Source organism: Pinus tabuliformis, chromosome 4_1 (genome assembly GCF_031772625.1).
Source record: "Pinus tabuliformis cultivar Carrire ecotype Pingquan chromosome 4_1, CPIR1, whole genome shotgun sequence".
Lineage (NCBI taxonomy): Eukaryota > Viridiplantae > Streptophyta > Pinopsida > Pinales > Pinaceae > Pinus > Pinus tabuliformis.
Window position 1 is genome coordinate 853,524,664 of NC_142303.1, and position 19,513 is coordinate 853,544,176.

General features: G+C 35.4%; 2 pseudogenes; both read left to right on the forward strand.

Annotated features, from left to right (window-relative positions):
• Positions 1-17,197, forward strand: part of LOC149178901 (dynamin-related protein 5A pseudogene) — an 83,673-nt pseudogene extending 66,476 nt beyond the window's left edge.
• On the forward strand, positions 17,198-18,138 carry LOC149178902 (dynamin-related protein 5A-like; annotated as a pseudogene).
• The last annotated feature ends 1,375 nt before the right edge of the window (positions 18,139-19,513 follow it).

The window sequence follows — 19,513 nt, forward strand, 5'->3', positions numbered from 1 at the left end:
AATATTCCCTCTATAGCAATTAATGGCTTTGTGACCAAACATATTATAGGAAAAATAATATCCCTTAAAGTAACTAGAAGTTGATGATCCTTTTGTGTGACGGTTATTAGCTTGAGTCATTCTACTTCTACATCTGGTTGCAACATGTCCAAAATTATGACATATAAAACATTCAACATTTCTCATTATAGGAAAGAACCGATTATCACTTCCATAGTTAGGAGTAAATTATTTTCTTTGAAGACTTTCTTTTCTTGTTTGTTTATGGGGTTGACCTCTTATCATCTTGTTGAGCATTTCAGATTTTGCACGAGATTTCTTTGCTTCAATTTGTGAGCTAGATTCACCTTTAACTGTTTCATGAAAACCAAGACCAAATTTGATGGCAGGAGACCTTTGATTACTAAGAATATCAGCCAAAATCTTAGTACTATCTTGAAATCGTAAAAGTTTATCCTTTTCTTCTAATTTACCTTTTAGGATATTTACCTCAGCCTGATATTGCTCTTCCTTTTCAAGATACTGCTTCTTCATGATTTCTTCATGATTTCTTCCTTCTTCCACTTGTTGCCTTAATTCAAGAACTTCATTTTCTTGTTCTTCAAATGCTTGGATTAGTTCTTCATTCTGCTTATTTGAATTTTTGAGATCTTCTTTTAGAGAAACAACCACATCTTCAAGACCTTCACAGTAGCTAGTTCTTTCTATAAGTTCCTTGGTTGTTGCGTTCTTTTCATTCACTTCATTTCTCAATGATGTCACTTCATCCTGCATCCTTTGACTTTGATCTTCCTTTTCTTTGTACTGCTTCTTTATTTTGTTTCCTTCCTTCAACTGGGCTTGTAACGTCTTCTATGTAGGCACATTCCATTTTATCAATTAGATCTTTTTGATCTCTAATTGTGTTTGTGAGCCTTTTAAATTCTGCCTCTATTTGATTTCTTTCTCTTTCACCCATAAGAGAAAATTCAATTGTTTCACTGTCACTTTCATTGTCTTCAAATGAACAGAGAAATGTATCACCAGAGGACAACAAATTTGTACATGATAGTTCTTTTGCTTGTTCATCTTCATTCTGAGGTGATTCTGAATCTGAAGAGTTGCTTCCACATAAAGGCCAATCATCTCTCCCGCTATCACAGTTCCTTTGAGATGTCTTCTTCTTTTGAGGTTCTTTCTTCTTTAGCTTCTTTCCCTTGTTACCATGGATCTCCTTCAAGCGATCAAGCTTCTGCCAAAGGACCTACTCTGATACCAATTGTTGGAAATAATACTGAGAGGGGGGTTGAATCAGTGTTTGCAAATCAATAACTTTTTCATTTCCATAATCAGATTTATATACGCCACTTTAGAGAAGGGAACTCACGTGTGCACACAACTGTTCTTAATGCAACCAACATATATCCAATGAACTTATGATTCAATTAATTCATCATATGTTGTTCTTTAATTATTTCATCAGTACTTTACTAAACATTAAATAGTAACCATGTGCAGTAATAACAAAATAAACCATCACACATAAGAAACACACATGAACACCAATATTTAAGGTGGAAACCCAATGTGGGTGAAAACCACCTGCTGCTGTCATCTTTCTCTTTTTTTAATAATAAGAAAATTTGTTTACAATCTTGTACTGGTGCAGACTCATACCAGTACATAGGCACCCACTTACAAAAGGCTACAACCTTCTCTCATTCTCCAGCTTCTTCTGGAAGGGAGCTACAACCCCCTAGTTCTTAGATTAGCCGATATATTTACTAGTACGTAGGCTTCGACCTACAGAAGGCTACAACCTTCACTTGTTCTCCAACTGTTGCTAGAAGGGAGCTCCAACCCCCTGATCAAATCACCGGCCACTACTGGCGAGAAGCTTCGACTTCCTCACTGAAGGCTCCAACCCTTAGTATCCTTTAGGGACCATGTTTCACAAATTTTTAGAGTAGATGCTCTGGGTACACAACAATACACATGAAGGCTTCGTTTCATCAAATTTTCATATTGGACCCATTAGTAACATTGAAGCTCAAAATAAATCACCACTGCAATACAACCATCAAATACATCTGCATCAACCAATCACAAAAACCCAATCAATATCTGATATAACTGAAACCCAATCATCAATCTCTGATATAATTGAAACCCAATCATCAATCTCTGATATAACTGAAACCGAATCATCAATCTATGGTATAACTGAAATAATAAATCATGGAAACCTCTAAACCTCTGACACAACTGAATGAAACAATCACTGAACCTCTGGCACAACTGAATCAACCATTCATTCAAACTTAATCAAATTCAACCAATCAATTGGAACAGACAGATCACAGTAACCAGTACACCTATCTGAACCCAGAACACTGCATCAACAACTAGAACTAACTGTAACCTCAAAAGACATGTGTCAGAATGTATACGCTCCTTTAATGAAGCAAACCTGCGTGTATATGCTACTTCCTTTTGCCCAACTTGCGTATAACTCTAAAGATACCAAATCATAAAACCTCTGAACCACAAACTATACCAATTAGTGACATTCTAAAGATCTACTTTCATATTATAGAGTTATAAATAGATAGCAACAAGGATCACCCTTCTTTTTCAATCAATTAATCAATGAGACACAAAACCTTTATGCATTCAGTTTTACATTCAGATCTAAGAAGACTTCATTTACAGATAGTAGTAAAACAACAACGCTGATCTGATAGATCAATCATCCTTGAATATTAGGCTTTTCTTTTGCATACGCTACTTAGAAGAGCTAAACCAACGTGTATACGCACCTTCACCAAAGTGAACCAACGTATAAATTTGCAAATACTTACTTATAACTTCGCTGCAATTCCCGACTTTAGACATACCCAGGTCATTACATATAAAGGATAAACCATGTGTTAGCAATCAGATCTAGCCCATCCATTATCAGATCACATAATGATAAGTCATTATGATCCTGATCCATCATCAAACACTCAGGTGCATATTTAGTCTAGATTAAGAAAAGCATTAGAAACCCATTACATGCATATTTGTTTTGATCTAACACTTCATAAGATATTCAATACTTGTGCACTTATCCCTTTGATCTTCTCCTCCTTATATAGTTTTAGGCCTTTCTCAATACCTTGGACCAAAACCACTTAGGACCAAATACCTCAGACTAATACCTTGGACCAAATACCTCAGACCAATACCTTGGACCAAATACCTCGGACCAAATACCTTGGACCAAAACCTTGGTTTTCCAACATTTATGCTCTTTTCCTCCTGTGGGAGTGCGTGTATACATATACGCTCTTTTTGTTCTGTGGAACACCGTGTATATGCTATTTTGACTAAGTGGACCTGCGTATACTTCTTAAACTACTTTACTTCAACCTTTTCCTTTACTTTCTTTATTCTGATCAGTAGACCTAAGTTCCATCTTCCTGTTCTTCTATACCAATGTCATGTTACTTCTGAATAGACCCGTTACACTGTAATTTTCCATATTACTTCTGAAATTATTCCTTTGAACTTCCATGCATTCTGTCACATCTGATATCTCTCCTGTAAATTCATCTAGTTATGTAGATTCATCTAGTTACCATATACAAGTGAGTTTTTCTGCTAAAAGTGGGTTGCCATCAAGTACAACACATGTATCATAATGCCAACACTGATCTTGTAAATTGGGATAAAAGGAAGATTCTTGGGAAATGATGCAAAGGGGAATTATTCTTCTTATGAAGAGGGACATACTGGGAGTTTCTTCATGATGGGAAAGCATGTCGAGTTCACTGTAGAGGTCCTTGAGGATCGTGGACGAGGAGTACAGGGACAGTGGCAAAATGTTGTGTAACACTGGGATTAGCATGCATTCAAACCACATGGTTAGGCTAACCATTAGCCTTAACCCTAGCGGTCTCTGCGATGTGGAAACATGTCATGGTTAGCACAACCCGTGTGGTTAAATAACCTTTATGCCAATGTTTTGGAGGAAGCAGAAACCTGACATAACATAATACTTACCGGTTGTGGTTTGTTGGTGCTGGAGGTTACGTTAACTGTTTTCCACAGTAGTGTTCACATGGATCATTAAATGTTAATGGTTAGCTGTATGCCAGATGTAATGTTAACTGTGACCATTGGCGCGTTTACATGGGGAGCGTTAGCCCTCCCTAACTGCTAATCCCAAAATAGCTAAACCATAAACATGCGCGGTGATCATAGTTGGTTAAGTAACAACTGGTAGCAGAGATGGTAAAGGGCTTTGGTTGCGGAGGGGGGTCGCCGAGTTGAACCCTGGCGCCTTCTTAAAATTTTACCACACCATCATAAGGGAACGTGGCGGCCTCTGGGCTTGCCACATGTCGCCTTCCCATTGGTCCAACTCGACCACAGAGACCTAATAACAAGATAACACTTGGTGTGATATGATTCGTCTAGCTGTATGGGAATATTATAGGAATATTTGATGGAATATTTTGGGAATATCCCATGGAATATTCCAAGGAATATTATCCTTGCTGACTGGGCTGTACAAATGCCTAATTAGCATCCCAGTCAACCTTTGCCAAAATTTTCCCTATTTGGTGAAACAACCAGCGGGCTCTAATTTCCTCATACAAATTTTGTTTTGAATGAAATGAGTTGTGTTGGGATCATATCGCTGAGACGAATGTGGACGTTTAATTTTCGAGTGATTTTCAGCACTTTGATTTTTGAGCAAAATTTTTCCCCTAATCCAGATTCTGATCACTCCATCCCACTGACAGGCTTTTGGACCCACAAAAGATGGTTATCTGATGAGAGATGAATACTCTTCTCCTTCCCAAGTTATATCAACTAATTATACTTGAAAATTCTCCATGACAACCACTTGGGTACACTGACATGCCTTGCATTGCAAATGGCTATGTCCCTCAGCCACTATTCTCCTTTTGTTTTTGACCCAATCCAACATTTTATGGACACTTTCTAGCTACAAAATACCTTTGCTATACCACATCGATCCCTCGGTGCTGGAAAACTAATACAATTTGATAGCCTTCCCACTGAGAATCTTTGCGTCAACACATAAAAATGGTCTACAATGGCTGCAAATATTTGGCATCTCGTCCACTTTCACTTCTTGTCTCTATCATCCTCCAGTTCAACATGCTACTCATGTCATGATTTGAGAATGAAGGCTAAGCATGAGCATCTTGCTCAAGAATGGACCTTCCAAAATCCTGCGACATCTTGTCACAAATACAACCATTAAATGGAAAAACACATTATGTAAGAAATGCAAATCGACAATCTCTTCTTTTTCTCCTTCATAGCAACAATTGTCATGTCATGTAACATCGCCATGTACTCTTGCATCTTGGTGTACAAACCATTGACTAAAACAAGTTGACAAAACATTATCAACTAAACATACTTCTTCAAGAAAATGACTTGACTTGAGAGCCAAACATAAGAATATACAACAACTTGATGATTCTTTGCATAAACAACAAGAATTTCACATCTCATGCAATAATCCATCAACATCTCCCTTTCATCTTTGGAGATAAAATCAACTCTTCCAAGTCGATATGACATACATGTGACAACAATCGACACAAGTTGACACTCATGCATGTATCCAAACATAATGAAACTAGCAACAATTCCACTGTTCACACACACACAAACTCTCATGTATGTGTACAATTCTTCAACTCTCCCTCAAGTACAAACACAAGTACAATAAGCCCAAAAACATGTATGGGTACATAAGAGCTGAATTGACAAATTTGCTGCAAATGAAGTGAGTAACATACCCCACTTTCACACACCTTCCTAGAGAAAATATGAAACATCAAGAATGCATTCACATACAAATTTGTAACCAGAAATTGCCTTCTTTGCTGCATTTAAGTGAGTCAAACAGAACTCCACTTTCAACATCTTGCATCATACAAGTTGCAACATACTTTCAACAGAAAAGTAATGCATTCATATGGAAAATAAATGCATTTTTAAGGCAAAGAATTTCATCTATCAACAAAAGAAATGCAACCCTTATTTGGTTAAGAAATCAAACCACCTCTTACCAAATCATTTCCATGGTGCTTCTTTCAGCTACACATCATCTTGTGAATCATCTTGACCCACATCAATTATGGAATTCTTGGTTTCATTCTTGCCAAAGTATCTCTCTACCTTCTTCAAATGTCGTGGATGAGTTGTTGGATACAAAGTCCAACATTTGTATATGAGATTACCCTGCTTATGGAAATGAATGCAAAATAATTGCATCTTCTTTGCAACATGGTTTCCATTGTCCAATGGGCCTCTGGTTTTTTGTCGCTTTTTCTTTGAAAGTTTCCTGTATGTGGCCATTTTCTTCCAACATCTTGAAACATTATGGTTATTCAAACCACAAAAAGAATATGTAAATAATCTCCTAATCTTATGTGAATATTTACCATGTTTAACATAATCAAAAGAAACTTGATTAAAGGCAGATTTATACCTTGCACTTTCACCTTTGTTGCCTTCTTGAGGAGGTGAATTTGATGAGGTAGTGGCTTTCTTCGAAATACCAACAATAGTTTCAATGTCCTTAGAGATTTCAACATTATTTTGTTTTCCATTTCCACTAGTTGCATGCTTATGAGCATATTCTTGCAAAGTGGGTATAAAACTTTTGCATTCCTCATGAACACAAACTTCACAAGATTAAGGTAATGAACATGTAATGAAATTCCCTCTTAGAACACCTTCATGTGCCTCCTTGGATTTGGAGCATTCTCCATCATATTTTCCATAACCAAGACCTACATACCTAAGTCTTTCCTCAACAACAATTGGCTCAACTATGCCTTGTGCATGTTTGCCTAACCCTTTACCTTCATAGCCTATGTTCATCAATAACTTGGACCCTATTCCTCTAGTGTGCCTTTCAAAAGCACCAAAACATTCATTTTGAGAGGAAATTGAAGATAAGCTTGATTTTCATACCTCATGTCCATGCACATAATTGGCTAGGGTTTCATTGGCATCATAGAGTAAGATCTCCATCTCATGCATCTTTTCAAGAAGCTCTTGCATCTCCTCCTTCATGGCCATCAACTCCTCTTGAAGTATAGTGTTCTCCTTCCTATATTCAATCATCTCTTGCACCATATCTCTCATGATGAAAAAAACTTGCAACATCTCTTCATCAAAGAATCTTGCTAAGGGAGAGAGATTAGAGACATCACTTGTTGAAGCTGCCATCACATAAACTTGCACACTGTTAATTCTCCTTGCACAAATATAAAGAAATCAAGCAAATAAACATTTTCTCTGATACCAAATTGATCTGTAGCTGAATGTTACTTTTGTTTTGCTAATTTTAACTTCAGATTTAAAAACAAATGCTTATCAATTGCTTCATGTGCATAGGTTTTCATAGGTGTTTATGAATCAAAATTGGTAAATTCATGTCAAGTTTTATGTTAGAATCATGAGTAGAATAGCATGAAAGTAAAGTGCTGGACATCAACAAGTAAATGAACAGGAAACCATCAAGAAAAAAACTTAACACAGTGTTTTGATAAAGGAGTTCACCCCTCCTGGGTTGCATCTCCTTGGTCCAACTTCCATGGCTTGGGCCTCTGTATTTTCTCAAAATAGAAAAAAGTATAGCTGACAATACTCTAAAGCTCCTAAAACCTACTTCAATGGACTCAAAACATCCAAAAACCCCTAGGATGACTCTCCAAGCTTTGCAAATGGACTATAGATGATTTAGGCTTGACCTCCTCTCCTAGTGGCCTTGGGCTTCCTTAAACTTGAATGTGGAAAAATCACGTACAAAAGTGCCCCATTGCTTCTGAAACCTATTCCATTGTGTTCATAATGTTGAAATCATCTAGGAACACCTTTTTTTGAGCTCAATTTGGTCAAAAAATTATCAAGTTATGAGAGAAACAGTTTTCCCTAGAAAACCTCCTCAAAATATGGAGGAACTCTAGTTAAGGCCGCTAATTTTTGGAGGAATCTCTGGATTTGGTGGAACCACCAAAACTCCCGCTGAATTAAACTCATGTTTAATTAATGTTAAGCTGGGTTAATTAGTGGTAATCTGGGATTAGCGCGCATTTAAATGACACGGTTAGGCTAACCGTTAGCCTTAAGTCTGGTGGTCTCCATGATGTGGACACATGTCGTGGTTAGCACAACCCACGTGGTTAAATAATTGTTACCCTAACAATTTGGAGAAAGCGGACACATGACATAGCATAACACTTAGAGTTGTGGTTTGTTGGCGTTGGAGGTTAAGGTAACTGTTTTCCGTAGTAGTGTTCACATGGAGCATTAAATGTTAACGGTTAGCTGTTTTCCAGATGTAATGTTAACTGTGACCATTGGCGCGTTCACATGGGGACGGTTGGCCCGCAGGCTATTCCTCCCTAACTGTCAATCCCAAAACAACTAAACCATAAACATGTGCGGTGATCATAGTTGGTTAAGTAACAACCAGTAGCGGAGACGGTAAAGAGCTTTGGTCATGAAGGGGAGGTCACGGGGTCGAACCCCGACACCTCCATAAAATTTTACCACACCATCATAGGGGCACGTGGCAGCCTCCAGGCTTGCCACATGTCGCCTTCCCATTGGTCCAACTCAACCACACATACCCAATAACAAGATGCCACTTGGCGCAATATGACTCGTCCACCTATACGAGAATATTTTGGGAATATTCCATGGAATATTCCAAGGAATATTCTCCTTTCCGAATGGGATGTACGGATTCCCAGTCAGCATCCCAGTCAACCTTTGCCAAAATTTTGCTTGTTTGGTGAAACAATCAGCGAGCTCTAACTTCCTCATATGAAATCCGTTTTGAATGAAAAGAGTTGTGTTCGGATCGTATCACCGAGACAGATGCGGTAATTCAACTTTAGAGTGATTCCGAACACTTTTGATTTTTGAGCAAATGTTTGCCCCTAATCTAGATTCTGATCATACTCATTCAAGGATTTTTATCTACTCATCTCCGAAACAAGTTATCCTCTCTCTCAAAAAGATAATTAGACTCTCCAAAGAAAATGAAAACATGATGTATTTCAACTATACGTCTTCTCCTAACCTCATACATCAGGGGGTGGTTGTTAACATCAGAAAATTGTACACTTGCTAGTACAATCTAGAAGACATTAAAAGTGTCCAACAGAATGCACAAGTGGGCATTTTTCTAGCCGAATACATTATAAAGATTCCAAAAATCAAAGGTTCTCCTAAGGTCCAAAATTTATAAAGGAAATCAATTAAGGCTGCACTTATATTTCTTTGATAAATGTGCACGCGTGGCATATCATCAAAAATCTACGCGGTTGCAGAAAAGGTGACTCAGCAGTCCTGGACCACTCCACACACTTGGAGCTGATATATAGATATGAGGTCAGCCTAGTACAACTGAATTCAAGTTTCCTTGGAGAAGTGCAACACTCAATGGAATCCTCTTGTCCTACTCATGTGTCTTTATCATACATGTACCAAGAGAGGGAAGAGGGATTCAAAAAACTCTATATCAACAAGCCATGGGAGAGCCAAAAGAAAGACATTGTTATGCTGGCCAAATTGCTTGTAAGCAAACCACCATTTCATTGTTGAACCAAGGAAGTGAATAGAACTAGCATATTGGCCAAATTTCTTCTAAGCAACCCAACATATTAGTGAGTGAAGAGCAATCCATCCTTCGGAGAGTCTTCACAATTCTTTGAGAGAGAGGAGAAACTTGCAAAGAGATTGAGGAAAAGAAACATCCTCACTGAGGATTTTTTGAGCTCCCTAGCTCAAGGAATTCTCTTCAAGTGTTCTAGTATTCTAATTATATTCAATCTCTACCACCAGCAATCAATAAAGGGAGATTTTCCATATATTATTGATGTGTTTGCTTCATTTGAGCATTGTTATGTTCATGCACCTCTTTGTTTAAGTTTATGTTTCTGTATGCATTGTATCCATTATTTACAATGTTGTGTTAAATTAATTATGTCCACTAACAACACCAATTTTGACTGTGATCCTTTGCAGGTAACAATCCACTGCTAAGGGGGTGTTGTTTGGTATACTTTTTCTCCAAAAACAATACAACAATATCTTAAACAAAGATCCAACTTGGTGTAGTAAATTTCTCCATATAATTCATCAATGGTAGGAATGAGAAATTTATCTTTAATAGTGAGATTGTTGAGCTCTCTACAATCTATAAACATATGCCACTATCCATCCTTCTTTTGCACCAATACTACTAGAGAAGAGAAAGAACATTGGCCAGGTTGAATTATACTAGCCTCTAGCATTTCTACCACCATGCATTTAGTTTCACTCTTTTGGGCATAGGGATATCTGTAATGTCTGGTGTTTCGAGGAACAGTTCCCATAATTAAGTGAATAGCATGATCATGATTGCAACTAGTTAGGAGACCTTTGGGAGTCTTAAATACCTTAGAATAATTTTCAAGAACCGTTTGGAGGTTCGGACAAATGGGTGACGTAGATGTTTTCACATATAGTGACTCAACATAATTGTGTAATTACACCTTCTTGATCTTTATTCAAAGGATTTATCATGTCATTAGAGTTGATTATTTTACCAGGTCTCCCTGCAATACCCATTAATTCAATTTCCTTTCCTTTCCAGAAAAAGTTCAAGAAAATTTCTTGAAAATTAAAAGATATCATCCCCAAATATTTTAACCATTTGACTCCTAATACAACATCAACACCACCCATTAGAATGGAAATCATTTCACTATTTAGTACATATTACCCCATGGTTAGATTGATATTATGGCACTTCCCTAAGCAGTTTATAGTTCCTCCATATACAAACATCACTTGAAACTCTAGTAATGGATATAGAAAGCAATTCAAATAATTTTCTATCTTACAATGAATAAAATTATTGGTACTACCTAAATCAATCAACAGTATTACCTTTTTCTTATTTATATATCCTTCTATCTTGATAGTTTGAGAAGTGGTAATTCTAACTAATGCATTTCCAGATATGGTCAGATGGATTTCTTCAACCTATGGAGTTGGTTCTTTGTAAAGATAATCTTATTTTGAAATGTATTGTTCCTTTTCTTCCTCATATTCACATTCTATGTAAAATAATTTATTCTCAGCACACTTATGACCTTTACTGTATTTTCTATCACAACTGTAACAAATCCCTTTTTGTTTTCTTTCCTCTAGTTGTTATGGTGTCAGCCTTGTAGGCTGTGGGAGGCTAGGAATGGAAAACTTTCCATATTTGTAGTTGTGAGTGGTAGAATTCCTTGTTTCCCTAACTTTTACTTCAACATTTCTCGCCACCCTTAATGCATTCTCCAATGAATTAGGTTCCCAAACGTGAACCTCATGTTAGATCTTATCCCTTAAAGTCCCTATGAATGCATCAATTAGATTCTCCTCTAGAATATCAATTACCTTGATATTTAATCCTTGAAAGTTCTCAATGTGCTTCACAACTAAACCCCTTTGTTTGAGATTTATCAGTTGGCTAAAGAATGTATTTCTCTTTGTATCTTCATATTGTGCTATCAATTTCTCCATAAAAATTGTCCAAGTGACAAGTGATTTACGAGAAAAAATCCATGAACACCACACAAACTTATTAGTTTATAATATAAAGATACAATGCATACCTTTTGTGTATGTTGCACATAATGTATATCAAAGAACTACTCCATTTGTAGTATGCTACTATATACTTGCCATAAAACTTCCTCATATCGATCTTTGGAATGTGGTTGGTCTTCAATCCAAATATGGAGTCTCTAAAATCATTATTCACATTCCTTTTATTCTCATCATGATTTTTATGGAATACCTTATCACCACTAGGAAACATTTCTTGTAGAAAAGTGTCAAACCTTCCTTCAAACCTTCCATGTCCCATTTTATTTATGATTTTAAGCCATTCATATTAACAGTTGTCATTGCTTCAAATTATTTTTTGGATACTCTTTGTGAGAGAAAAAATTGTTGCACAATTTGTTCTCATAATTTTGATATATCATGTTGCATTTTTTCCTCTTCTTCATGCGTCATAGTAAAAATTTCTATGGGAATAATGGGTATATCATTTTTTTGTGAGTCATTTTGGAACCAAATAATGATATCTATACTTCGCTATGCCCTTTGAATCACTGTAAACTAATTTTTTCAAACAAAAGTTATTCAATTTTAAAAATACACACCTTATTTGTTTTTAAGAGCTTGATTTTGAGTTTGTTGATCTGGACAACCTTGAAACTACTGTATCTATTTGGTTTCATCTTCCCAAGGTCTAAAATTTCATCATTAGGTAGCTTTTTGTGTCTTCTTTATACCCACATGAATTAGACCAAGATGGGAATCCTTGAGGTGAAGTTATGCAAAATCTCCCACGATGGCCTGATTATGGATTGGATCATTATAATGAACTTGTATGGTCTGATGTGTGTCATTGTTTCAACCTTCAACCTTGAAACTTCTACCAGAAAAAATATAGTCCGTGCAATTTTAGTCAATTTTTATGGAATTCAAATATGATGCTCGAAGAGAAAGTTATGATGATTTACCCCAGGACACCTATTTGAGACTGAATTATAGAGCATACATAAACCCTAACTTCCTTGAAACATATCTCCGAAAATATAGTGAACCAAGGTATGAAAATTTGAAATGATGGTCATCAAGATTTCAAATCCATCTGGTAGAAGTTTCACTTTCTGAAGTCTCACAAAAACAAAGTTATAGCTAAAATGCCAAAATTACCTATTTGAAGGGACAAAAGCCTAATATCAAGAGCTCTGATACCAATTGTTATGTATCCATATCAAAATAATGCAAAAAAATAAGAAAATATAGATCAAGGACTTGATAATAAGACACTTGGCGGGGAAAGCCTCCTTTAATATCACATAAATGAATAATCCTTGGATGATTCAAATGACAATACCTTCTTGGTATATATAGGGATCTAAAGGGTAAAACTATAATTAGGGCCTACATAATAATAATAATGTAAGGGCATAACAATAACAATAGTAGGCTTCTCTGGGGCACAACAATAACAATATAGGGTCTACACTAATATTATAGGGAACTAATATATCTTGTGTCAAATTATGGTTTGTGAATTTATTTCATTATTCTCTATTTTATGCATAAATTTTAATTTGCATGCATGCACAATACATAATAATCTATAGATCCAGAAATCTAAAGAGGAATAAACCCTAATAGTGTATATTTGTTTATATTTTTAAGTATAGATTTATTAGACCTGTTATGAGTAACTATCCAATGGAATATCCATGACAATTTACAGATCAATGCACCTCTTCTAGATGGAATTAAACTTCTTCAAGAATCTTTTTATGACCTTATTAGATATTGTATTCTTTCTCCTTTTCAAGCTGCAATGTGATCCCATCTATCAAATTCCAATGTCCTTCTTCAATTCAAGAATACATTTATGAATTTACCTCATCCATGCCTATGGATTTTTTCATTCTTCTTGCAATTTTTCTCTTCAAGTATTTTAATATCATTTTTTTCTAATAGTGGGGATGGCATGTTACTAAGATCTCCTAAGGGATAGGAATTCCCTCATGGTTTAAAGCTTTAATTTGATTTCTCTCTATTATCGTAGAATCATTCGATCGATATAACATGCTTTATTAGACTTAATACACACGTACCTTGCTTCTTTTTGCCTTCAACAACGCTTCCTTTATTATTTAAATCTATTGTTTTTATCCAATAGTCTTCTATTATTGTTTCATAATATACATATTTCTTCATCTTTATTTTTTAATTATTCCCTTGAATCACCATTTTCCAATTCCCCTCACTACTATTTCCCTATTTTAGTTGTTGAATATCCTTAGTGAGTGCTTTATTAAGGATTTTTATCTTACACAATTCATCACCTTTCTTCTTTATCTCTTCTTTAGCTTGTTATAATTCATCTTAAATTGTATAAATTGCCTCCAATTTTGTATCCCTAATCCATTTATTTGAGAAGAGTTTTTAAATGTTTCCCATTTGGAATATAGTCTAGTATATTCATAAAGGATTTTCCAAAACATAGAGGCTCCACTATAAAATTTAAAACTTGTGACAAAGGGACACATATAGGATTCCCTTACCACCCTGAACCATTCCTTGGGATCAATTATATATTTATCTTTATCATCACTGAATTTAGGTTGTTATATCAATTATTAATTAAGGTCTAACCACAACCCTAAACTTAAAACTCAAATATTATCAATAATAATTCAACATAGTTATTACCATTTTCCCAATATAATTTCTATATTTTCTCTTTCCAACAAATTTTGAATCATGCCAAATGGACATGCCAATCAAAATTTATGATAGATTGAAGTTAACATATAGTTTAAAACTATTTTTTGGAGTTTTTCCTTTTAACGAACTTTTATTGTGTTGTATATTTTCCATTTTATCCCTACTTAGTCTTAATATTTTGGCTTACAGTACTTTTATATGTTTTCTCTACACTTTTTAAAGTATAATCAAAATTTGATATATCAAGTTAAAGTTATGATAAATTTCCCAAAGCTTGCTGGTTTTTGGCCCCTTCCTAAGATAAAACTTGTACAACATGCTATGTGTCCAACTTTTAAATATGATTCTAAATTTTTTACTCATGGTGCTTTAGTATCCCTCCTCATATCCCTAAAAATTTACATTCTAAAACACATATTGCACAAACATTTAACTAACATACCAAGATGAATGGTTTAAAAATTGATTTTAGGACTAGTCACAAACCTTAACTTCTACAAGATATATCTCCAATAATATAGTAAACCATAATATGAATTTTTGACCACTTATGGCCCAGTACCTCCTTTCTTTATCCTCAAAATTTCACTATTTGAAGACTCCTAAAATCAACATTATATATAAAATTATAAGGTGACTAGTTTGAAACAAAATTTGGAAAAAATCATACAAACCCTAACTTCCATAGGGGTTATCTATGAAAGTATAGTGAACCAAAATTTGACAATTTGAAAAAAGGTATTTATTTATTTCTCCTTAGCCTGCACAACCTCTTGTCATTTGATTCTTATTAGAAAAAAGTTGTGCTAGAAATTCCATGAAGTCTTGGTTGAATGAGAAAAACCATAGGATCATAGCTTTGATATCAAATGTTATGGATCAAATACATTAAATAAACTAGAAATATACACCACATACAACAATTTGAGAATGGAGCAAAACTCCAAGATAGATAAGAGATATAATTGACTATAAACACCTTAAAGAATAGGAAATACCCCTCCACATAACAAAATATATTCATACATGTCATCCCAATTTCCTCTGATAACGACTACATGATCTATATATACACCTATTCACACATTACACATGATCACTAGGATGACCCTATTACATATACATTTACATATTACTTGTACATTTAACCCCATATATGACACCCCTTGGCATCATACCATATTCATTTAACCCAATATATGTCCCCATTAGGGTCATAACATTTTTATTTTCTTTTATAAGAATGTTGTAGCATTAATGGTTATGCCACATTGTAGCATTTACGAAATGTGATATCACATTAGAATGTTCATTAAGGACTTTGTTGGATTGTGACATTCTTCAATGATTATGTCAAATTATGACATTCATCTTTTGCTAATTTTATTGTTAAAGTGCTACATTCCTTAACGGTTATTTTAGTTTATGACATTCCAACATGGTTATGTCACATTTTGATGTTTATTTTTGTTAACTTAATGGTTGCATTGCATTGTGATTTTCATCAATGGTAATGGTACATTCAATTTATTTTTATTTTGATTGGCCATGGTCGACATTTGTTAATGGTTCTTTTAGATTGTGACATTCATCTTGTCTTAGTAATGGTTATGCCACATTGCAACATTCATGAAATGTGATGTCACATATGAAATTTGAAGAAATAACTCCTACTTGTGAATAATAATTAATGTCTAAACTATGTGATGAAAATATAATGAAGTAGACCAACCATAGAATCCTATAGGAAGAATGCAAGATTAAGTGAAATATTTAATGTTAGGGACAAAGATAAGATATTTAAGGAGAGAATCATGGAGATATTGTGGAGGAAGCTAAGGAAATTGTTTCAACCAAAAATATAATTTGGAAATAATTGTTATAGTCACCTATAATTACATCGAAAGGCATTTTCACTGTGGGGTTGGGGTTAGAAAACACTGTCGACCCCAACCAATCAGCGAGCCTTATTTTCGTTGTCCTCGATCCAATCCACTTACGACATGTGGAGTAGTCCCTGGAACTATAGTAGTTTCCAGTTGAAGATCTCTTGGCAAAAAATATTTGATCCCTTCACATTTTTTCAATTGAGCTGAGAGATTCAATTCATTAGCGCAACATGCATGGGACAAAGGCATCCATGAATACACCCATCCAAAGCTAGGGGAAAGAATCTAACTCGCAATCTCAACAAAATAGATATTTTGATAGCTTCTATTAATCATCAGATGTTTGACCTCAATTTGAAGCCTACAATTAGCTGCAAGCTAGCGCTATGGCATTCACTAAGAAGCCCCCCAATTCTTGAGATCGTTTCTCTCGGTGGCCAGTCTGATGGAAAAAATTCTCTGCTAGAAGCTCTACTAGGCTTCAGATTCAATGTTAGAGAAGTCGAAATGGGAACACGAAGGTCATTGATCCTGCAAATGGTGCATGACCCTTCTGTTGTGGAACCCCGCTACTAGTTTTAGGATGAGGATTCTGATGACTATGAAGCTTCAATTGCATTGAATTCTACTTTTACTGATTCCATCAGAAGAAGAATAGAGGAGAATTTAAATAAAATCCACAGAAAATTTGAGCTATAGTATCTACAAAGCCTATTGTGATGCGAGCAGAGTATGCCTACTACCTAAATTTGACAATCATTGATACCCCTTGATTTCTTCTCAAGGCAAAGAAGGGTGAACCATAAAGTACAACGAATGATATTTTAGCTATGGTAAAGGCATTGACATCACCCACCCACTGTTTTCTTCTATTCCTTCAATGTATTAGTGTGGAGTGGTGCTCTTCACTTTGGTTGGACACAATTCGTGTAGTTGATCATACTTTGACGCGTACAATTGTTGTTGTTTTTTAATTTGAACTTGTAATTGAGTGCACAAGAATTGAAGACTCTTCTAATTGTGAGAGAAGCACCATTGTTGTGGTTGGAGGCTCTATTTCTTTTCATGCTTCTTTAAGGCAGGCCTATGACCATTTCATCCAAAATTTGACAAATAAATGCAAGGAGCTTGTGAGGCATCATTTGGACTCGGTGGAAAGTCCTAATTCTCAAGTTTATAGGCTATAATACAACATGGGAAATATTTTTTTTTGGATTTGGAGCATCAACAACAGGATACAGGTTCAATCGTCTGCTCCAATGTTTATGGACCTTTCTGAAGATCTAAGATGTCCCCAAGAAGAGGGATTGGATGAGGGACATGAGAATGTTGCTCTGCCAGGGAACCTACAAGCAACACCAAACAGAGGGTCTGATTCAAGAGATCCACTTAGAGAAAGTCAAATGATTGTCCCTGAGACACCTTCGCCAGATCAACCAAGTAGTGAGATCGGTGCATCAAAGAAAAGGGAATATGGATTTGCCAGTGGGTGTATTGGAGTTGAATTGGGAGGGAAAAAAAGGCAAATGCCCTTGGTATCTAATTCTTGTGTAGGTCAAAACAAGGAGCCTAAACATTCCAACTCGAATGTGTTATTTGGGAACAACAACTCTTCATTAGCATACACTGAAGTTTGTTCTTTAGCTGCCCAACATTTTGGGAGTATCCGTGAAGCCCTCATAGAACATGTGTGCCATCTGCTCTAAACACTAGCTTCCTGACTCCTTGTCGAGACAAATTAATAGTGGCACTGGGAGTGGAGCTATTTACTGTGACTGATGAAACATTTATGGATATGTTTGTTGCACCTGGTGTTGTGGACCTTCTTAGGAATGAACACCAAGTCACGCAAAAGCGTCTAAAGACTTTGCAATCTTGCTTGAATGAATTTTGGAATCTTTCTCATGCACTTTGAGTTGGAAGGTTGTTGGAACTTGGGATTGAGAAAGGGAAGACACATTGTTCGAATAAATAGTAGGTGGAATTTTCCCAGAGTCACTGGCACTAGTTTTTTGTAATGATCTTAACATTTGGAATGCTGACTCGAATTCTATGTAGGGTATAAAAGTCGTGTAAGGTTCTAGAGTGGTTTAGACCCAACATAGACATGCAGTTACATTTCAGAAGTTCTGGATGCTAAAGTGAAACAACCTTTGTTCAAGGTAATACATGTTCTATGTAGTTTTGACTTCAATGGTTGACTCAATGGAGTCCAAACTCTCTGGTGGTTCTTTCCATGGAATTGATATCTTCTTTTACGTAATTTATAATGTGCTATTTTTCCTACCAACCTATCAGTGTGTTGTATGTTCATGTGGTATTAGTAGATTATCAAAATTATAATCTCTCAGATACATGTATCATGTATGCTTTGTCGTGAAATGTATTTTACATAATTTAAATATAGTCAATATCATCTTTGCAACAATGCTTTCCAATCTGCCAGAGGTAGCAAAGACTAGAGTAATATGCCTCTTCCACCAGTGAAGTCAAATCTATCACAAGCAGCCTTGTATCTCTAAGAGAAAAACTCTAAAGATCTCACATGATTTTGATTGATTTTCCCTTACCTACCAATGTTAAATTATGTTGATATTTAATAGAAATGCAATTTGTAATCATTCTTCTTTCATTTGTTTGCAAGTATCGTAATCTTGTGAGGCTTGAGGAGGAGATCATGAGCTGAAATTTGATCTCCTAAAAATTGATTTTCTCTAGTCCTAATACTTTATCTTAGCTTAGTAGTTGCGACTAGATCTTGTATCTATATTTATATGAAAGAGCATGTTAGTAGTGATGTTCCTCTTTTACAGTGACTTTATACCATCTCATACATAATTTATGATGTGGATTCATCAAGTTTTTTTATTCAAGATTAGGAAGCCTTTAAAAAAATCCATCCAGAGATGTTGTTGTGCATGGCATTCATGTGAATACACCTTAGTATATTGAAATATATTTGAATGATTACCTGTTGTTTTACCTTGCTTAAGGTTAGTTAACCTATAGAATAAACCTTTCTAGAGATAATTAATCACCATGGTGGGATTTCAACAATCTTATACAAAATAAATTAAGCATCTCACATGTTTGTAAGAGGTCAGCACAGAGGTCTTAGTATGAGATAGAGATCTTATTATGAGACAAAGCAAGAGGTCATCACAGTCATCTTAGTATGAGACTGACATCTTATTATGATACTTTTCTACTGCTAGACCATGGCATTTGTTATGTTGAGGTTTTAGAGAAAAGTATGAAATCTATCACGAGTCCATCTTCGTATTGTCCTT